Here is a 17,370-nt window from a genome sequence, read left to right on the forward strand (position 1 = left end):
TAAAACTAAATGCCAGACAAGGCAATATGCATGTGTTAGCAGAAGCAATACTGTTAGAAGTACAAACAGTGTGTGCTTTGCTGCAGTTTAAGCAAAGTGTGGTACTGGCTGTGTAGAAATATCATTTGTTCCATGTATTACACTGTTAATTAAAGTGATTGGCTTTTTCTAACAGAAACTATCTACATATTTTCATCATCAGGGTTCTGTTTAGGGCCCAAATGGGTGTCAAGGTGCGCTCACCTTACAAACCCGATCCAATAAGAGCAATAATAGCTTCCACACTTTGTTCAACCCACAGCTAACCTCATTTTACTACCTTGTTGGAAAGAGGTATGAGACAAGAGAGAGAAACAGAGACCAAGGAGGTTATCACACTACCTGGATGCACATCTGGGCTCAATCTGAACTACAAGTAAATAAAAAAGAGATGTTTAATATGGTTGAAGTGTGGATCTTGGAGTTTAATTTCTGATATTGTAATTGATGTCGCTGCTGTCAATCTCGGTTTTTTCTAATTTCTATTATGGAATGTACTTTGGTATTGATTCTTACCAGAAAAATAATTAAAATGGATATATTATCTCTGATTTACACTTGGGGATATAATATGCTGTTTCCTAAAGAGAGCTACCTTCAATATTAGGAAATGTAATTCCGGTATTCTGTTTGTAACAAATTGATATCTGTAACATGGAAATCATTTACATGTTTCATCTATATCTTTCCAATCATACACTTTATGATACTGATACTGACATACCATACTACAGTAATTCTGTCCCAACATGATTACAGTGAAGTTTACAACAATGAATAGTATGTAACCTATACGGGTAACTTCTTGTGGAATTAAAAAGATAAATCAAGTTTGAAAGGTGCTATGGGCCACAACAAATCTAAATTCTGGGATTCCAAAATGGCTGCCACCATTGGTAAGTCGCTGTAAAGTGGTACATGTAGTCCTTCTTGCACTTACTCAGGTATTTCACAGAGCATTGCACCCAACTTTGTGCACCCTCCATTTGCTCTTGATGACATGCATGTTCAGGAGTTTTGAAGTAGTGTATCGCTCATCACCAGTGCATACAATTAAGTGTATCCCATGCGGCACCCTGACAGCAAACTCAAGAACCTTATTTTCAAAGGAATAATTTAGGAAAGTGTTTTTTATGACCCAAATATCTACCAAACATAGTTCAGTTTCTTTATTTTAGGTACAAATAAAGGCAGCTAACTGCTAATTGATTACAAATTAATCAGACACATAATCTGTCTCTCACACACAAACACACACACATACACATTCTTTTAAAAGACTTAAGGCCATATTTAGGGTTTGGCGGATAGGACAGGAATGTGGTGGAGTATTCTATCTGTTAAACTCACGTTCCTCTACTCTGTAGGGTTGGGGATCCACTATGTTTCCACAGGAGGAACTTCCATTGACTTTGCTGGTAAACAGCTGGACGGGAGACCACCGGAGGCAGATCCTTCTCCCACCTCGCCACCAAGACCTTGAACACCATCCCAATACTACTACGACAGACCAAAGACCTGCTGACATTCAGGAGGCTCCTCAAGACCTGGCTGTTCGAGCAGTAGCAGCACCCCCCCTCCCCTCAGCGCCTTGAGACGCTCACGGGTGTGTAGCGCGCTCTACAAATGTACTGATTGATTGACTTGATATTGCGTCAACACTTAATGAACATCATATCATTTATCCCAGGTGTCCCACTGGTAGCTCCCAGACATTGTCAGAGTCATTTTTAAATAAACACAGGGTCACATTTTTCCTTTTAAATTTAAGGGAAAGCTGTGTTTATTTTACATTTCTATCATCAGGCTGCAGCTAACAGGGCCTGATAATGAGCAGTGGTTGAGTCAGATTTACGACCCATAGTGAGGCACAGAGGTGAAGAATTGCAGCACTAAGGTATTTAATTCTTAAATGAAAGTCAATATTGGAGGAGAAAACAAAATGATAGTTCTCAATGTGTTTAAATCACAGAAATATTACCTTAATGATTAAGTTAAGTTATATTTTTAATTTTCTCATTTCTTTTTCGAAGTGTTGCATTTACAAACATCAGGCTCCTTGCCCCCAGTGGCCTGTAGTACACTGTGGCATATTTTTAACTAAAATGTTTCATATTATGAAAATTTTCGCACTTTAAATTCCTACCATTTAAATCAAGCATTTGTAATGCCACCAATCTTGCGTTTGCTCGAGTTAGAGCTATTAGCGTTCTAATCTCCTAACTGGACTTTTCTTGCCACATAAACTAATAATGAAAAGTAAAACAGTGCAATTACCCATATAACAGAGTTGATGTCATGCAAATCGCTCGACTTCTGCCCAGCCACATAGAACTGCACAGGAAATGAAAAGATAAAGTAGTCCAGAAACCAGCTGAAAACATGGAGCCACATATGTTTCAGTAGTTTACCGGTGCGCTCGAGGAGGGCTAAACATCGGAAAAGGCATGACGTATGTGTGCCTTTCACAAATGGAATCAATCAATTTTTCAAAGGCAAGCCCACGAACTAAAGAAAGTGACGGGTGTGACATGGGCGTGGTTAGAAGCCCACATAGAGATTACAACATGATCCAGAGCGTTTGCGCACACTCTACCCTAAAAATGGTTGTATGTTTGTTTTATACATGTAACCATGTTACATATGGTGAAAGGTATGTCCTGTGCCACAAATAGATATGACACAAGCTCTCAGTCACACAAACACATATATCCCATTCATATGCACACATGTTCATAGATCCCCAAAGACCACGCTCTCGCTGGAACACTTGGCAGCCTTGTCATAGTGCCCCTAGTCAAGTATTTTGTTTAAACCATAGCATCTGGCTCTAAGGACATTAGGCTTAAGGTCCATGAAGCTAGGCGTAGGGGTATCTGGTAACAATGCGCAAGTTGTTTAGTCTTCAGTGGCTCACAATGATCTTCACTGGTTAGAAGCAGCTCTTGTTACAGAAAAGGTTGAAGATCCCTGATTTACCCTATTTAGGGCAGGAGTTGTGATTCAATTTTTTCCTGTTTTGGACAGCCAGGGAAAACCTGGCAGTCCCAAACTATAAGTTGGAAACATTATCCACGTACACTGAGAGAAAACTCCCAAATGTCAGAGAAAAAGCTTCAGTGCCTTCACAGTATCTGGCACGTTGGTGAATTCTCTATAGACAAAGAGATCACAGCCTGCCTGGTAGAGATCTCTAGCAATGGCAGACTGCAATGGTGTACATATCTCTGTCATCATGGCAGACTGGAGTAGAGTCATCCACTGTCTAAGTAGTAGCTTTGTTCACTCACACATGCCTGTTAGTAAACCTAATTCACAGTACGAGGACTAGGTTGTCCAGGATGTGAATGCTAAACTCCTCAAGGGGACTGCTAAACTGATCGCTTGTAGGTTACTGGGTTTCTTGTTCTTCCTCCATAGTGAGGATTCTAGTGTTATATGATAATAACCTTTGAGACTGTGGCATAGTTGCTATATTGGGTTGTTTATTTGCTGTAATAAGTATGAAGTGACATTGTTTAGCGCCTGAGTGTGGTTTACATCAATAAGAATCAATGAATGAGGTTGTTTCTAATCTCCTCTGATATTTTACCCTTCATATGTGCGCAGCATATTATTCAGCAATATGACTAATTGTCAGCAGATGTAAATACTAAATGTGTTAGGGAGTCCATTCGGCTTTTTGAGGGATTCAGGAAAAATGTTGCTGCTGTTTGTTTCTTCCATAGCAGCTGGGAAATTTGTCACTTTCTTTGAGCAGGGTTCTAGTCTGCTGAGAAAAACTGCAAATTACTGTTTTTCTCAAAATGTCTATCACTAATCCGAACATCAAGATGAACTATAGGCCCATTTTACTCTAGCCCAAACCAGGCATGTTTACAGACAGTACAGACAGCATAGCCAATGCTATCCTTCTTGCATTTGTTGAGGCATCTAAAAATGTGGACCCATATCAATCAGGTTTTTGTTAGTCATATGACACTGAAATGGTTTTAGCTTCTTCAACAGATGACGGATGATGTGCATATGATAGTGGTTGAGGGAGGAGAAATTGCCTTCATTTTGGTGAACTTTCCTCATGGCTCAATGTGGTCTTGCATTCCATGTTGTTACGCAAGCCTGCTAAAATCCATATTAAATATGTAACCTTCATTTCGGTGAAAAATTCAACGCACGCCGATCCGGAAAGTCACCGCTCAACCCTGAAAGGAAAAGATTGGCGCGACACCTGCAGTGCAACAGGAACATGGACGCACGGCCCGTCTGGACAACGCCGCCTGACTTCCAGAGAGGAAATCGACACGACGCCTGCCGTGAGGGAGAAAATTCCATGCACAGCCCACTTGAACGACGTGCAGCCGGATAACAAGCCCAGGATTCCACGCACATACCCCGGGACATCTGGGAATCCCGCGACCCACAGAGGAGACCTCTCCGCACGCCAGAAAACGGCGCACGTCTTCCCCGCATGAAAAATAATGACACAAGTCCATGTGTGAAGGGGTGAAACCGACGCACACACCATTTTTCCACGCATCTCCTCCTCTGCGGCCCTTTGCGGAGATTTTCCACTCCAACCCAGGTACTTTGTGCTTGAAAGAGACTTTGTTTGCTTTCTAAAGACTTAAGACACTTTATATTACTTTTCAGTGATATCTCTACAATTTCATATTGCATCTTTTATTGTTATGACCTGCGAATACTCAGATAAATATTATATATTTTTCTAAACACTGTGTGGTGTATTTGTGTGGTGCTATATAGTGTTGTTGTATGATTTATTGCACAAATACTTTACACATTGCCTTCTAAGTTAAGCCTGACTGCTCAGTGCCAAGCTACCAGAGGGTGGGCACAGGATAATTTGGATTGTGTGTGACTTACCCTGACTAGAGTGAGGGTCCTTGCTTGGACAGGGGGTAACCTTACTGCCAACCAAAGACCCCATTTCTAACATTGGTGATCAGCGGTGAGGATAGGACTGGTATTTGTGCAGTGACATACAGTAGCTAAGTATTTCACTACCTACCCACAGTTGAAGGTCAACTTGATTTTTATCTCTTTTTGCAAATTTGTTTTTCCTGACAATTTTCAAAAACGAAATCCTCACTCAACATGTCTCTGGCTGGGTCTCAAGCAGGAGATTTGGACCTAGTCCTGTTGGAGACATATAGGGCCTGATTCTAACTTTGGAGGACGGTGTTAAACCGTCCCAAAAGTGGCGGATATACCACCTACCGTATTACGAGTTCTATAGGATATAATGGACTCGTAATACGGTAGGTGGTATATCCGCCACTTTTGGGACGGTTTAACACCGTCCTCCAAAGTTAGAATCAGGCCCATACTGTCAAACAGCTAAAAGGGTTCTGCAGGGTGATGAGAGTACCCACCCAAGGGGTCTCCAGAAAGGAGGACTTTCAAGTGGCGCTGAGGGCCTGGGCAGAAGCCCATTTAGAGGAGGATGATGAGGAATAGGAGCCAGAAAATGGTCCCTCAGAGGATTTGTTGCCATCAGTGGGTGATGTTACCACTGTAATTGTGCCCCCTTCCAGGCCAGGGAGCAGTGTCTCGAGCAAAGCCTGACCACAGAGGAAAGGAGAGAAGAAAGGGGGTTCCAATTGTAAATGGCAAGACTGAAAATTGAGGCTCAACAGGAGGAAAGGAGGGCAGAAAGAGAAGCCAAGCGAGCTGAAGCTGAAAGAGCATCCAAACAGATGGAGGCTGAAAGAGAAGCCAAACAGATGGAAGCTGAAAGAGATGAAGATGCAGCTGAGAGAGCTTTGGCTGAAAAGAAACTATTGTTGGCTCATGAACTGAGTCTCAAGGAGCTGGAGATCAAGGCAAGACCGTCTGAATCCAGCAGTAATGGTGGCAGCATACAGACAGGACCTGCTGGAGAAAAGAAGGTTTGTATACCCAAAAATGTGGTGCCCAGTTTTGTGGTGAGAGATGACATAGATCAATGGTTAGCTGCTTATGAAGTTGCACTAAGGGCTCATGAGGTTCCTGAAGGGCAATGGGGTACAGCTATGTGGAGTTATGTGCCACCATTGGGGAGGGACACACTTCTCACATTGGACATAAAGGATCAAAACACATAACCACTTCAGAAAGACATTTTACTTGCCAAGTTTGGGCTGACCCCTGAGGGATACCATCAGAGGTTCAGGGACAGCACCAAACAATCCACACAAACATGGGTAGATTTCTTTGACTTTTCCAGTAAGGCACTGAATGGATGGGTGCGGGGCAGCAAAGTAGATGATTACAAAGGGTTATATGACTTGATTCTGAGAGAGCATATACACAGTATTTCTTTTACAGAGTTGCGCCAGCACTTGGTAGATAGTAAGCTGACTGATCCCAGGAAGCTTGCTGAGGAGGCGGACCTCTGGGTTAGCACCAGAGTGTCCAAAAAGGTATCTAGTAGTGACCCCAAGAAGGGTGGTTCCGGTTCCCCCTGACAGAGTGAGGGGGAGGTTAGAGATGACCCAGACAAGTCCCAGAGTAAGGGGGGAGGAATGGGGTCCCATGCCCCATCTGAGAAACAGGGTGGTGGTTCTGGTGGGCAGTGACCCAAAGCATCCCATTCCCAACCCCACTGCTTTGAGTGTTCCCAGCTAGGACACAGTAAGGGGGACTCTGTCTTTCCAAAGAAATCACCCAGTATTGGGACCTCTACAGGGGTGGCCCATGTGGCCTTAGGGGAAAGTAGTCCCCAGGGGCAGGTCGTAGACCATACCTTCATCTCCTTTAGTTGGGAGGTGGACTCAGAGGGTAAACTGGTGATCCCTGAGGGTGGGAGTCGTCACTTCCACCAGGTGGGAGTGAATGGAGTCCCAGTCACCGCTCTGAGAGACACAGGAGCTAGTCTTACCATGATTGTGGAGAGACTAGTGTCACCAGAGCAGTACACCGGACAGGTGTGTAGAGTGACTCCAGCCATTGGGGAAGATTTCTTCCGCCCCATGGCCCGGATGTCCCTAGAGTGGGGTGGGGAGGTGACCCAGAGGTGGGTCATAGTTAGTCCTCAGCTGCCCATTGACTGCATTCTGGGGAATGAGTTTCCCCTAGTGTCAGGAGAGCTGAGAGGGTTGACCCCTAAGGGTGCCCTGACAGTTCAGATGTCTGGCAGTACCACTCCCCAGAGGAGGGTATGTGAGCCCAGATGTGGAGGCACGGTGAGGAAGGACTCACCCTTGTCCTCTGTTCAGCCTCGGGATACAGACCCTGGGCTGAGTGACCGGTATCAGGGACCCACTCCTGAACTGGTGAGAATGGAGAAGGGGTGCAAGACCCCTGGGGCTACTGCCCCCCATTTTGGGATGCTTCGGGAGCCCCTTGGGAGCTCCCTACCAGACCCCCAACTGGAGGAGAAGCTCATCCAACGGCCCCCCTCAGGGTCTCCACTTAGCAGTGGATGGTCTGGGGCCTGGCTCATGACGCTGACAGCTCTCAGTAGCGTCTGTTGGTTTCTGTCCTTATGGGCGGAGTTTTCCCTGGGTTGGGGACAGAAGTCAGACCCAAGGAATGGAACGGGCCACATCACTTTGTTGCCCATGGTGGTACTGTCTGCCTACTGGGATGCATCTGTGAGCATGTTAAAATGAGGAGCTTCACAGATGGGGTCCTCAAGTGATGAGAAGGGTTCCCCATGGGCCAGTTCAGTGGCCCCGGAGAGTATAGACAAAGAAGCCTCATTGAGTTCAGAAAGGCGCAGAACTGGCAAGTGTCCCTGCAGTAGTGGGCCATTGTCCATGTTCTATCGCCTTAAGCAGGGAAGTCCATCAGAGTGTTGATTAGTCTACCCTGGCTTTAGGTTGGAAATGGCCCTTCTGCAGGGTTATCCCCAGACTTTTTGCCTTCCTCCTTCTCTTTTTCTGACCTAATTTTTGCTGGTTTTTAGACTCTGTGCTCTTTACCACTGCTAACCAGTGCTAAAGTGCATATGCTCTCTCCCTTTAAACATGGTAACATTGGATCATACCCAATTGGACTATTTAATTTACCTATAAGTCCCTAGTAAGGTGCACTGTATGTGCCCAGGACCTGTAGATTAAATGCTACTAGTGGGCCTGCAGCAATGGTTGTGCCACCCACTTTAGTAGCCCCTTTACCTTGTCTCAGGCCTGCCATTGCAAGGCCTGTGTGTGCAGTTTCACTGTCACTTCGACTTGGCATTTAAAATTACTTGCCAAGTCTAAACACTCCCCTTTTTCTACATATGTCACCCCTAATGTGTGCCCTAGGTAACCCCTAGAGCAGGGTGCTGTGTGGGTAAAAGGCAGGACATGTACCTGTGTAGTGTACATGTCCTGGTAGTGTAAAACTCCTAAATTCGTTTTTACACTACTGTGAGGCCTGCTCCCTTCATAGGCTAGCTTTGGGGCTGCCCTCATACATTGTTGAAGTGGTAGCTGCTGATCTGAAAGGAGTAGGAAGGTCATATTTAGTATGGCCAGAATGGTAATACCAAATCCTGCTGACTGGTGAAGTTGGATTTAATATTACTATTTTAGAAATGCCACTTTTAGAAAGTGAGCATTTCTCTGCACTTAAATCTTTCTGTGCCTTACAATCCACGTCTGGCTGGGTTTAGTTGACAGCTTCACTCAGACACACCCCAAAAACAGGGTACTCAGCCTCTGCATTTTGAATGGGTCTTCCTGAGCTGGGAGGGTGGAGGGCCTGCTCTCACACAAAGGACTGCCACACCCCTACTGGGACCCTGGCAGACAGGATTGAACTGAAAGGGGACCTGGTGCACTTCTAAGCCACTCTTTGAAGTCTCCCCCACTTCAAAGGCACATTTGAGTATAAAACAGGGCCTCTGCCCTACCACCTCAGACACTTGCTGGAGAAGAAACCTGAACCAGAACCTGCTTCCTGCCAAGAAGAACTGCCTGGCTGCTCAAAGGACTCACCTGACTGCTTTCTACAAAGGACTGCTGCCTTGCTGTTGGCCTGCTGCCTTGCTGCAAAAGTGCTCTCCAAAGGCTTGGATAGAGCTTGCCTCCTGTTCCCTGAAGTCTCAGGACCAAAAAGACTTCCATCTTTCAACTGGACTCCTTGTGTGCCGACAAATTCGACGCACAGCTTGCTCCGCAATGAACAATTCACTGCACGCCGATCCGGAAAGCCGCCGCTCGACCCGGCAAGGAAAAGATCGACGCGACGCCTGCAGTGCGACCGGAACTTCGACGCACGGCCCGCCTGGACAACGCCGCCCAACTTCCAGAGAGGAAATCGACGCGACGTCTGCCGTGAGGGAGAAAATTCCAAGCACAGCCCACTGTAACGACGCGCAGCCGTATAACAAGCCCAGGATTCCACGCACAGACCCCTGGACATCTGGAAATCCTGTGACCCACAGAGGAGACCTGTCCGCGCGCCGGAAAATGACGCACGTCTTCCCTGCGTGAAAAATAACGGCGCAAGTCTGTGTGTGAAGGGGCGAAACCGATGCACACACCATTTTTCCACCCATCTCCTCCTCCGCTGCCCTTTGCAGAGATTTTCCACTCCAACCCAGGTACTTTGTGATTGAAAGAGACTTTGTTTGCTTTTTAAAGACGTAAGACACTTTATATCACTTTTCAGTGATATCTCTACAATTTCATATTGCATCTTTTATCGTTTTGACCTGCGAATTCCCAGATAAATATTATATATTTTTCTAAACACTGTGTGGTGTATTTTTGTGGTGCTGTATAGTGTTATTGTATGATTTATTGCACAAATACTTTACACATTGCCTTCTAAGTTAAGCCTGACTGCTCAGTGCCAAGCTACCAGAGGGTGGGCACAGGATAATTTGGATTGTGTGTGACTTACCCTGAGTAGAGTGAGGGTCCTTGCTTGGACAGGGGGTAACCTGACTGCCAACCAAAGACCCCATTTCTACCAGTACCCAACTTATTTTGTGGATATATGTGAATAAGAACTCTCTTAAACTCAAGTTTAAGGAGTGCATGTACTTGTTGCCCTTTGGATGAACTACACCTCTTCACAGCTACAAACTGACAAGCGAGAGGTGTTAAGTGTTTGGCAGCCAAGCCTCACGATCTATAGATTGGTGGCCTTGTGATTTAGAACCCTCTCCATTATCAGACTTTTTGGCTGGTTATCTTGGGCTCATCTTTGATACATCATTCTCCTTTAAGGTCCAAATTACAAGCATTCATCCACTTGCCTACTGATACTGCACATTGTGATGCAAATTATTTATTTTCTTCTGAACAGCAATCGAAAACTGTAGTACAGTTACTGACATTGTCACATCTAGCATATTGTAGCTTTCTTTATGTCAATGGGCCTGCTTAATATATGACCAGTGTACACCTTCAGAATGCAGAAGAATTATTAATCCAAGGATAAGTAAGCATTTACAGACCTCCACCCATCTTGAGTCCTTATATTGTTGGCCTAGTTGTTAACGATACCTCATTAAAGCTTTGTGTTTGATCCCACACTACCAACTACATGTACTAAAAACTTCTGCAAACCCACAAGGTTGGAAATTTTAAAAGTGTAATGTGCAATGTACTAATCTGATTTTTTTGAGTGAAAAAAGCTTTCCAACTTGCAAAATGGGGTTTGTAATCCATTCTGAGTCGCAAGAGGGGAGGGGGTGAGAAAGGGGCAACCTCTCCCAATTGCAAGTTGCAATGGTACTTATTAGTGATTTGCAGCAACAATTGCAGTCACAAACCATTGATCAGTTACTGAAACCTCAAAAGGGGTGGTAAAGAATTTGAAAATGGGAAGGCCCCCCTTCCTGACACATCCCCTTGTTAATATTGTTGGGCGACCTCGATGTATTACACAAAAGAAAAAAAATTTTTTTTTAAATTAGCAGTCGCTCTTTTAAGGAATACAGATTGCATTGAAACAAAACATTTCTCATTTCAAAATGCAAAAATATGGATGGTGGTATGCTGTTTCTTGCAGTTGGTCATCCCTGTATTGGTAGCCAAATATAACCGTTCACAAATAATGACCTGTCTAATTAAGATTTATTAGGCATGTCCTTCTGAGATTTTGTTACATGACAAAGTAATACATAGATTGCTTTGCAAAATCAGAAATGTTGTAAAAAGTTGGTGTACAATTGTCAACCACTTAGTGCATCAATTCGCACATTCCTATTAGATCTCATGGGTCAGACGCAGCCAATTATGTCTTCGCTCCTAGATTTAATCTTGCAGGCTGTGTTATTTCTGTGATTACAATTACAATTAAAAAAATTAACTCCTCCTCTTCCTTGTGGGCCACCTCTGCCATTCAGATTTTGCTATGACCCAAAACTGATTTATTTTCTAGGTATTGGCTCGGCTGAGCAGGTGCCTGCCTGGCTTCATTGCTCTTCTGCTATTAAGTCAGCAACAGTACATACATTCTCTGTGTAATTGCTTACTCTTCAAATTCATAATCAAGCAAGCAGACAAGTGTGTCATTGCTTTCAGCATTATCTGGAAATCTGGTGAATGTCTTCCAAACACCAGCACCTCAGTTTTTTCGCAATTCAGCTTAAGGCAGTTTTCACTCATCCCTGGGGCCACCACCTTCAAGCAGTTATTAAAATTGGCCATTGTGGCATCAGTGTCCTTCGAGATGGATATGATGATCTGTGTGTCATCAGCATATGACACTGCCTGTAGGCCAAAGGATCGAATAAGTAAGCTTTGGGCTCAGGGTTGACCCCTGAGAAACCCCACAAAGCAAAGAGAATGGGTCGGATCTAAATTCCTTTATGGTCACCGTCTTTGATGTATCAGTCAAAAATGATGCAAACAATCTTAAGGCTACACCCTCATCCTGAAGGCCTGTAAATGCCCAGTAAGTAGGGTGGGAGAGATGGGGTCAAAGGCTGCAAACAGATCCAAAAGGATCAGAGTCACGGCCTGGTCTGCATCCACAAGCTGCCTAATGCTGTCTGTTATGGAAATAAGGGCGGTTTCTGTTCTGTATTGGCTTCTGACCCCAAACTGCAAGATATCCAGAATACCCTGTTGCTCCATGTGCATCATTAAGTGCTGGTTAAGATGCTTCTCCAAGATCTTGGCTGGGGGATAGGGAGTGAAGAGATTGGGTGGTATTTCTTCAAGTTTCTAGAACCAAGATTGCATTTCTTGAGAAGAGGCCTAACCACCGCCTCTTTCCACAGCTCTGGGTAGCATCCCTGGTTAATTGATTTGTTCATAATAGCAGTTAGGGGCAGAACTATTGAGAAATTGTCTGTTGTCGAGAATTGATTTATGAAGACCATGTTTATGTTTCCTCTTAGGGTATTCACCCTTCTGTTGCACTTAGAACTGCATTCAAATTACATTGAGCTCAAGGCCCAACTCAGTGACATCCTGTATTTGACCCAGACCTTGGACACTGAGGATATGGAATCTTGAGGGAAGAAGTTCAAATTGTTTCATAGATGTATATATCAATGGTGCAATCAGTTTGTACTCTGGGTAACCAAGCCTATGAACAGCTTTGATCTGTTCCAGCGATTCCTATATGAAATGTCATGCTGAAATCTTATTGGGCTTGTATAGGTGGAGCCTTGTCTCACAAATGTCTTTATTAAAACATCGAGGTCTGTTTGAGCATTCCACATTTGACAGCTTGCCTTTGGTATGATACTAAAGAGAGCACCAATTTTCACTACGTTTTCTCCTCCCCTTCGCATGTTAACCAATGCAGGAAAGTAGCCTCTCACTGTCATGAGACTGGGTGGTTTTAAATGCCTACAAATCAACTTCTTTGCCAGTAGTCTAAGGCCCATAGTTATACTTTTTTTGCATCGCATTTGCGTCATTTTTTGACCCAAAATTGACATAAACTTACAAAATATAATTGTATTTTGTAAGTTTGCTCCGCTTTTGCGTCAAAAAAAGAGCATAGACTGAAGTGAAAGAGTATTTTCCAACACCACTTCATGAACACATCCAGAAATGGCCCCCCTCTCTATACTTCACAATGTATGGTCATTGGTGAACAATTGTGACAACTTCCATGATGTATAGGCCAACAACAGGTCCTGCGGGGGCATGAAAAAACCACTATGGGCATGTATCTTCATCAGAATGCTACCACAAGGCTCAGCCCAGAAGAGCAATGAAGCAAGTATCATTAGATTTGTCACAAAAACACTGCTGAAACGAAATAGTAGAATGAGGTTTTAGGTAACAGGCCCTGCCTCACGATGCTCATTAACTTGCATCTACACTTGAGCTGGCCTGTGCTCTGTGGATGGTCCTGCGCAGCAGAACTGTTCGTAAAAAAAGGCTTGATGCAAAAAAGGGAGATTGAAGCAGCGAGGCCATGTTCCTAAGGCACCATCCCATTTCATAGAATAACTACTATTTTTACGGAGTGCAATTGGCTCTGAGTTCAGCAAAGTTGACCATGGCATTTCGTATTGGCTACTAAAGTAAAGCAGCCAATCACCGCACCATTGTTTGAAGTGTTGAGAGTAATAACTATGGGCCAGATGTAGCAAAGTATTTGCACCTCGCAAACGGCGAAAATCACCATTTGCGAGGTGCAAATGCCTCTTTGCTATGCAGAAATGCATATTGCGAGTCGGTACCGACTCGCAATATGCATTTCAGAATCGCAAATAGGAAGGGGTGTTCCCTTCCTATTTTCAATTCGGAGTGGAATGCAATACCATTTGCGACCGCATATGCGGTCGCAAAGGGTATCGCAGTTACCATCCACTTCAAGTGGATGGTAACCAACTCGCAAATTGGAAGGGGTCCCCACGGGACCCCTTCCAGTTTGTGAATGGACCCAAAACATTTTTTTCAGGGCAGGTAGTGGTCCAAGGGACCACTGCCTGCCCTGAAAAAAAAACGAAACTAAAGGTTTCGTTTTTTTTTTTAAGTGCAGCTCGTTTTCCTTTAAGGAAAACGGGCTGCACTTAAAAAAAAAAACTGCTTTATTGAAAGCAGTCACGAACATGGAGGTCTGCTGACTACAGCAGGCCTCCATGTTTGCGAGTGCCTAGACTCGCTATGGGGCCGCAATTAGCGACCCACCTCATTAATATTAATGAGGTGGGTCATTGCGACCCCATAGCGAGTTGCAGATGGTGTCTGAGACACCGTTCTCCATACCAATTTGCGAGTTGCAAATTGCGAGTCGGAATGACTCGCAATTTGCAACTCGCAAATTGGATTTTTCCTACATCTGGCCCATTGTCCTTTGCCTTCAAGGCAAACGTGCATTTTCAAAGTCTTTTCAATCCATTGCCACGACGATGGTTATTTCATTTCTAACGAGTAGGTTATTTTATTAAATCTACTAGAAAGTTAGCTGGATTTGCGCTCCAGCCAGCCCCGAATGATGTCACACGCTTAGAATATACTGTATCATTATACAATCTGTTGTTATCAGTGTTCCCTCTCTCTTTGTAAAAGCCAGAGGAGGTCGCTTTGTCTGCAGTACGCTTATACGATAGATGATAAGTTGAATGCCTTCGATACTGCAGGCTGATCGGCTTCTTTTAGAGTGACAGCTTAAAATGCAGGAAACACTCATTTTCCCGTAAATGCACCTCAGTTGTGCCGTGTCTGTGTCCTATATATCATATATTGCCACTATAGTGGTGAGAAGCTTAAACATCAGCAGATAAGCCGAGCAAAGCCTGGAAACGTGGCCCTTTACATAGTCAAAATGTAGTGGCATGAAACTCCAAAGTCGTAAGTTCCGCCCTTCCTGGGTGGTACATCTGGCTACGGGGATTTGGCTGCATAGATGAAGGAGTTTTGTCTATTGGCGCTCAAGGCTGCCATTAGCCCGAGTGGCAGTGGGTAAACAATGCAGTACTTGCAACTGAAATGGCAGTGCACCGTCTGCTCCCAGAAAACCTCCTGATCTGCCCCCAGTGCAGGACTTGTCTTAGGGACCGAATGGTCGGTGGGTGGCTTCCGAAGAGCACTGAAGAAGCCAAAAATTCAACTGTGCAACTTGACACACGCTTTACATTTGCAAGTGGATTGTATAACAGATCAGCTCCCAGACATGATTGGAATATTACAAAAGCCTTAGGCAGAGATGTACTCAGAGAGCTACAAAGTACTCCAATTACGCATGCTCTAATGCTACATCCTTCAAAAATGCACTATAATGAGACAACCAACCTTTATTCATGTTTCTGAGCTGGAAGAGTTATCACTTTTATTGCTGAAGATGACTTAGCTACTGAGATTTTCCACCCTCACCTCAATAAAAAAGCAGGCCCACTGTCAAACGTGGTCAGCATGTACAGAATGCAAATCAGCCTGAGATCAGTGGAGGAAGGAGCCTTGTAAGAAACCATGGAAACAGAAAACATGCTAGAAAGCTTGTTTTTGCAAAGCTCGTCATGTGTATAGCCAGGAAAGGCATGCAGTGAATTAGGGTAGCAAGGGCAGCAACTGCTATTCTTGGGTAGTCCTCTGGTGGTGCCCTAAACACTGCCATTGCTACCGGTAGTTTAAATGGTCATGTGGACAGCAGCAGGAAAATATAATGAACTGAGCACCACGAATACTGTGTTCTTTTCAAATTTTTCAGTCCTGACACTTGATTTAGCCCCTGTTGATGAGCTATGGATTGGGCAAGGTGTTAACTCTGCACTGAGAGGGGAAGGATGTCATTTTCGTTACCTTTGCCATGTTGCCCAAGGAAGTCTAAAAACGTTAAGCTTATGGAAGACTACTTTCCCACAAAAGTGTAGGATTCAATATCATGGCTCGCTCCCTTAAGTTCTTTCTCTGGTCTATAAAAAAAGAAAGACTGCCCCAGATTAAGTCACACTGAAGTCATCAGGGCCTGACTTGCCTTACAGTTCATTGGGTGTTTCTCTGGGAGGCTGGAAGGGTGGCAACGGGTTTTGCAACAGTGAGGGCCGGTTTTGTTACTGAGGGCAAATTTTGCAGCTGTGCTGCAATATCGGTCCCTAGTAAGAAAAGCAGCAGTGCTTCTCACTTACACTCTCTACCGACCCGGGGGGTGGTTCTACAAAATTGCCAGGGCTATTTTAGGTTCCTAGTCCAGCCCTGGAAGTCATAATTCTGAGATCTGAATCTCTTAACTGTTTAGTCATTGCCACCCCAGTTCTGAGCTATGTTTCGGCTATGTGGGATACTATACACTTACACCTTCATACCTTTTGTCCCCACATAAGGTATCCACACCAAATTTGCATTCCTTTTCCCACCATCCTGAGGATTCTAAAAGTACTCAGTGCTTGTGCATTGCCCACGAGGGGACTCCCAAAATATACAAAATATAACTCAATTTTTAGGAAAAATGAAAAAAAGTACTCCACAAGGAAGTGTGTTTATTTTCTAAAAATGGCAACAATGAAAGGTTTGCTGTGCTGAAATCAACATCTTCATAGCTTTCAGGATCATGCAGAGCTATATCAGAGCTACCACAGATTTGTCAATTTTCTAAATGTATTATTCCTAATTTTTGTGCCTTCAACCTCATTCTAGTTTGTGGTGGAAGCAGGTGTGAAACCTTTGGGTGATGCTGGAAACTAAACATATTTTGATAAGTAGATAACAATTTGAATTCAGCAAGGGGTTATTTGTGAAGATCTCTCAATGTTTTCCTAAAGAAACTGACTGTTGAAACAAAACAATATTGAAAATGAAGAGTAGAAAAAAAACATTTTTTTCAAACGTTTTTATCTGTAACTTCTTGTCATAATGGCTTATATACACAAACAATATACCACTACGTCCACTAGATTCTTCTGCTCGCAGGTATATAGAGGGTTTTTAGGTTTTCCAAGAACCTGAGGAACCCAGAGCCAGCAATTGAGCTGCATCTCACAGTGTTTTTTTATTATATACAGAGTATAGAGCAATTTATATGCTAAAATATAAAAAGTGAAAAATGGGTATGAAGTGAACACGTCTTTCTGAAATGTACACCAGATGCTGAGTTTAGGAGCAGTAGCTAGTTGTACATCTCTGAATTTGTGGGGATCCATACTAGCATGTGATTCAGGGGTCATTGTGTAAAACGGCTTCTTTCTTACACACTGGTTTGGATTTGGAAGGCGAAAAAACTGTGAAATCTAATTGGTAATAACTAATGTTCTACTATTCTGCATTTCCACACATCTCCTGATATAAATAGTATCCCACTTGTGTGGCTAGGCCTAGCACCTATGACAGAATACACCACATAAAACGACCTGAAGACATATTTTACCCAGGAGAATCCATGCTTTTTTTACATCTGTAGCTGTAGATTTTGGGGCCTAGCTTAGCCACCAACCAGGAAAACCAACCATACCAAGATATTTATGCACACTAGACAGTTGGGGGT

This window comes from Pleurodeles waltl, chromosome 2_1 (assembly GCF_031143425.1).
Source record: "Pleurodeles waltl isolate 20211129_DDA chromosome 2_1, aPleWal1.hap1.20221129, whole genome shotgun sequence".
Lineage (NCBI taxonomy): Eukaryota > Metazoa > Chordata > Amphibia > Caudata > Salamandridae > Pleurodeles > Pleurodeles waltl.